Here is a 5,729-nt window from a genome sequence, read left to right on the forward strand (position 1 = left end):
GCATTTGAATAAAGAATGATGAGCTCTCTGCCCTGGAAAGAGATTTTAGAAATACATTTTACTCAATCAACCTTTTTCAAGGAATGTTTGGCTGATTGGGCCACATTTGGTACCAGTCAAAATATCTACAGTGATACTAATACTGAAGCCATGTTCTCTAGACTCCCCAGTCTTTATGATGTTACTAATACTGAAACCATGTTCTCTAGACTCCCCAGTCTTTATGATTTTACCAGAACCATGTATTAGAGAGGACATTGAGGTTTCTGCATTATGATGTATTTACATGACACTTCAACATTCTGTGGCAGGCTAGAATTAGAACAATACTAAACTCTAAAAGTTGGCCTAACTCTCTAAATATATGACTCTGGATGTTACCAATACTGAAGCCATGTGCTCCAAGCTCAGTGGAACTCTCTGGGAACAGGTGAACATCTGGCCATGTTACTGCTGTATTCTGGGAGTGTTGCGGTCACCCTGCCCATGTAAATCTGAGTTTCAACCCAACCAGAGCTCACAATCACTCAGCCTCAAATCCTCTGGGACTGTGGCAGCTGTGTGTCTAACTAAATAACTGAACATGGGCTGGGGAAGCAGACTTTACACTGGACTTTGCATAACGTTCAAATCGGGGAATTCGCAGTCTTTTATGGCTTTGTATACAGTATGTAGACTACATTTGTGACATGTATAATAATCTAAAGTAGTACTTCTTGAATGGAATCGATATGACTGTATTCACTCAAGGTTGGCGGGGTATTCGAAGTTGAGTAGGGCATAAATAGTTGGGTTCGGACAGGATCAACATTCATGCTATTGCGTAATGAAATTAGTGCTTCTTACAATATGAAGATGAATCAAAGCGTGAAAAAAAAATCTAAACCTCTTCTGAATTTTGTTCAACGTCTTTCAAAAGAAAGCATTTTCTACAGCTCTGTATCCTTAGTGGTCCCAGTGTGTTAAACAAAGATTTAACATTTGCAGAATATTTTGAGAGATATGTACAGTATCATAATCCATAGACAAGCCTAAACAATTACATTATTGTAGTGTCATATTATGAAGAATTGGTGTTTAGAATACTTTAGAATAAGGGAGACTCCGTTCCTCTTTAGCCGAGGGAGGTTTTTGTACGACGCTCTAACACTGTGTGAATGGAAAGCTCTGACCCTGCTGACAGTAGTAATCTCCTGCATCTTCAGCCTGGACTCCACTGATGGTCAGAGTGTAATGAGTGTTTGAACTACCAGATCCACTCCCACTGAAACGACCTGGAATCCCAGACTGGCGGTTTGTACCAGTATAAACCAGGAGTTTAGGAGCTTCTCCAGGTTTCTGCAGGTACCACTGGAGATAATTACCAGTATTTGAACTGGCTGTACAGCTGAGAGAGACAACCTCTCCTGGACTAACAGACAGATTTAGGAGACTGAGTCAGAATTATATCTGCTGATGATTCTGAAAGATAAACCAAAGTGAAAAAAGGTTGATTAATAAGGTTATCACAACAACAAGCATATCGTAAAGCATAGCCTTTTAAGCAAAATGTTAAATAAAAAAACAGTCAAATAAACGAATGAAGTGTAACTCTGAAGCCAAATCCATAATGAATCAAAGTTAGTCAAAGTGTCTCTCACCCTGAACAAGGAGCCCCAGTGTCCCCAGCAGTAGAATCAGTGACATCATCATTGTGCTGCGTGTCAGTGGATCTGAAGGAGTGAACAGTCACTGATCAACACTGGGGTTTTAAAAGTATGTGGAGCAATGAGGCAGGACAGATATGCAAAGCTTTCATATTTTACGCACATACATGCACCGTGCACGTGTACACACACCGATAAATGACGTCAGCAGTTTCCAAAAGTAGGCCTAGTGTGTATCATATTTGAGAATACTAAAATCATAAACCACACAATGTAACAACTATATCTTAAATCAGGCCTAGTTTGACCCACTTACACAGTGGTTTATGTCCATCAACAGTGGTTGTCTGCCTCAGAAGGTCAATTAAGTTTAACAGTAGAATTACTGCCTCTGTATGTTTCAAACCTTCTCAAGATGGAGAGTAGTGGTGCTCTGTCACCCTCCTCTGACCACACTGCGTAATGGCCATTTGTGTGATGTGTAGAGCGGGTGTTTAACTTTAAGTTCAAGGTCCTCCAGATCCGTATAAAAAGAAAGTCACAGACTACATATACCCATTCAATTGTTGGGAGTATATGTAGTGTACATCTTTCATTCTTTCGTTTTATACAGTTTTCTTCATACAGTCAGCATCTCTACAAAACATTTTGGGGTGTGCGTAACCCTATTATAATCAAAATGGTTCTAGTTTCAAAATATGTTTTAAACTACAGTATCATGTCGTTCTCATGTATGGTCAATCCTTGCATCTACACTGGGGACTAATGATAGGTGGCAGAGGGAGGAGGGTGTACTGACAGAGTCATATAAGTCATATCAAAGGTGTTGAGGGCTTCTCATTCATATATAAAAAATATAGCTCATAGTGTTGAATACAAGGTTTATAGTATCAATATTGAGGATTTAGGCTTTTTTCTCATTTTGAAAGGAAAGGCATAATCCTTTGGGTGGGGATAAAGTTGTTTGTCCGTGTATCAGGTGTTTTTACATCTGAAATACAGTGTTGGCGAGTCGTCTCACTTCTTGTTGTGGCTTAAACTGAAACTAACATGGTTGAACCCATGTTGGGCATCAGAGTGGTGCAAGGTTTGAAATTCATGCTTTTATTGATATATTTAGGCAGAAATGTTGTTGCATACATCTAGTGTGTTTTTCCATTGTGCTCACTGATTATGTACCTGTCAACATCTTGACGTAGAATGAGGCACACAGTACTGTATGTGTCACAATCGTTATAAGGAGTGGACCAAGATGCAGTGTGGTATGTTTCCATGCTTTTATTTGGAAGAGAAACTTAAAGCAGAGAAACTTAAAGCACAAAAACAATAAAGCGAATAAACGAAACGTGAAGCTACATGCAGTGCAGAAAGCAACTACACACAAACATAGTCAAGATCCCACAAATACAATGGGGGAATGGCTACCTAAACATGATCCCCAATCAGAGACAACGATAAACAGCTGCCTCTGATTGGGAACCATATCAGGCCAACATAGATATATAATTCCCCTAGATAACCCCATCTTAATCACACCCCGACCTAACCAACATAGAGAATAAACAGCTCTCTATGGTCAGGGCGTGACAGTATGATGAAATAGTCCAACACTCTGGGAAGTTAGAGCTCCTCTGAACCAAAGCAGAACTAGCCTACCTGTAGACTACTTCAAGATAAATAAAACAAATATTTATTCATGAAATCCAAATCTATTTCTTTATGTATAGGAGAGCTGAGAAGCAATAGAATATGGATTTGACCAATGGAGGTCAACCTTGAAGGGCGATAGGTCACCAAAGGAACAAATCTAGGCTACCATATGGATACATATAAAGTACAGGCTAGCCTCCCGGGTGGCGCAGTGGTTTAAGGCACTGCGCTACCTGGGAGCTGTGCCACCAGAGTCTCTGGGCTCGAGCCCAGGCTCTGTCGCGACCGGGAGGCCCATGGGGTGGCGCACAATTGGCCTAGCGTTATCCGGGTTAGGGAGGGTTTGGCCGGCAGGGATATCCTTGTCTCATCGTGCACTAGCAACTCTGGCGGGTTGGGCGCAGTGCACGCTAACCAGGTTGCTAGGTGTATGGTGTTTCCTCTTACACATTGGTGTGGCTGGCTTCTGGGTTGGATGCGTGCTGTGTTAAGAAGCAGTGTGGCTTGGTTGGGTTGTGTTTCGGAGGACGCATGGCTCTCGACCTTTGCCGCTCCCGAGTCTATAAGTGATGAGACAAGGCAGTAACTACTAAACATGTGGATAACATGCAATTGGGGAGAAAAAGGGGGTTAAACAAATGATTAAAAATAAAATAAAAGTACAGGCTATACAGACCCAGAGTCAGCGACCCAACACCTTTAAAATTTATATTTCGTTTTAGGAGTACCTGCATCCTGCGCTCAGACGATTACTTGGCCTCCTTTGTGAGATGAAGACGTACAAGAAGTGGTCCAGGCAGCTGTTGATAAACGTAAAGCTCCGGACGACATGTGCTGCACAGCAGCACTGCCGACGCCTCAATTGGGCAGTTCAACCGCCGGTGGAGGCAGAAGTAGGACATGACCACACAGAGAATGGGACCACGAAAGCATCGGAGCCTGTGTGTCACCTGCACTTGAGCTTGCCATCGTCTACTTTGTGAGTGGCCACATCGGGGGAAGTCAGGATGCAGGCGAGCCACCACAGGGCCAGGAGCAGCGCCGCCTCCCCTTGCTTCCCAGCCAGTTCCACTTCTGTGGGTAGAGCACGTGGAGATGGCGCTGGACGCCGATTAGAGTGGAAAATGGCTAGCTTACAGGGGACATTGCGCAGAGTCCAGCCGTGCAGGAATGTATAGATCCGCACCGGCACCGTGGCCAGGAACAGGATGTCGGGGGACGCTGGGTTCAGCATGAGGCACAGGGTGAAGTTAGGGCAATGGGATGAGCGGCGCAGGATGACCACCAGGCGAGCTATGTTAACAGGAAGGCCCAGCGCACAGCACAGCTGCAAGACGGAGTACAAAATCAAGCAGCCCGAATTTGAAAGAGACAGACTGGTCCCTTATGGCTCAGTAGGTAGAGCATGTTGCTTGCAACACCAGGGTTGTGGGTTTGATTCCCATCGGGGACCAGTACAAAAATGTGTACACTCACTACTGTAAGTCGCTCTGGATAAAAGTATCTGCTAAATTATGAAAATGAAACATTATTGACGATAACCTGGTGTTGAGAAAATATATGTGTTATGGTCAAGACAACCAATCACGGCCTTGAGAGTAACGATGCGGGAACCGTTCTCCCCCCCCCCAATCAAAAGGAGACCCTTTTTAAAATTATAAGCTAGAGAACTTCAGTGCGAACCTCTCACATACTCTCTATCCCTCTCTTTTACCCTCTATCTATCCCTCTGCTGTACCTCCCATCTTCCCCCTCTCTCACTTTAATCTAATACTAACTGAATTATGTCTATGTCTCTGCCATATCATGGATTCATAGCTACCCTATCTAATAGTACTCAGATGATTTTCTTTAATGGAAGATTCTCTAATGTCAAACATGTAAAGTGTGGTGTACCGCAGGGCAGCTCTCTAGTTCCTCTACTCTTCTCTATTTTTACCAATGACCTGCCACTGGCATTAAACAAGGCATGAGTGTCCATGTATGCTGATGATTCAACCATATACGCATCAGCAACCACAGCTAATGAAGTCACTGAAACCCTTAACAAAGGGTTGCAGTCTGTTTTGGATTGGGTGGCCAGTAATAAATTGGTCCTGAACATCTCTAAAACTAAGAGCAATGTATTTGGTACAAATTATTCCCTAAGCTCTAGACCTCAGATGAATCTGTAAATGAATGGTGTGGCTGTTGAGGAGATTAAATTACTTGGTGTTACCTTAGATTGAAAACTGTCATGGCCAAAACATATATATTCAATGGTTGTAAAGATGGGGAGAGGTTGTCCGTAATAAAGAGATGCTCTGCTTTTTTGACACCACATTCCAAAAAGCAAGTCCAGCAGACACTAGTTTTGTCTTATCTTGATTAGTGTCTCGTCATGTGGTCGAGTGCTGCAAGGAAAGACCTAGGTGCTAGCCCAGAACAGAGCAG

The 5,729-nt window shown here is 43.1% G+C and overlaps 1 pseudogene; it reads right to left on the reverse strand.

Annotated features, from left to right (window-relative positions):
• Positions 1 to 4,014: 4,014 nt before the first annotated feature.
• Positions 4,015 to 5,041, reverse strand: LOC139400261 (P2Y purinoceptor 2-like; annotated as a pseudogene).
• Positions 5,042 to 5,729: the final 688 nt, after the last annotated feature.

This window comes from Oncorhynchus clarkii, unplaced genomic scaffold, assembly GCF_045791955.1.
Source record: "Oncorhynchus clarkii lewisi isolate Uvic-CL-2024 unplaced genomic scaffold, UVic_Ocla_1.0 unplaced_contig_9206_pilon_pilon, whole genome shotgun sequence".
NCBI classification, from domain to species: Eukaryota; Metazoa; Chordata; class Actinopteri; order Salmoniformes; family Salmonidae; genus Oncorhynchus; species Oncorhynchus clarkii.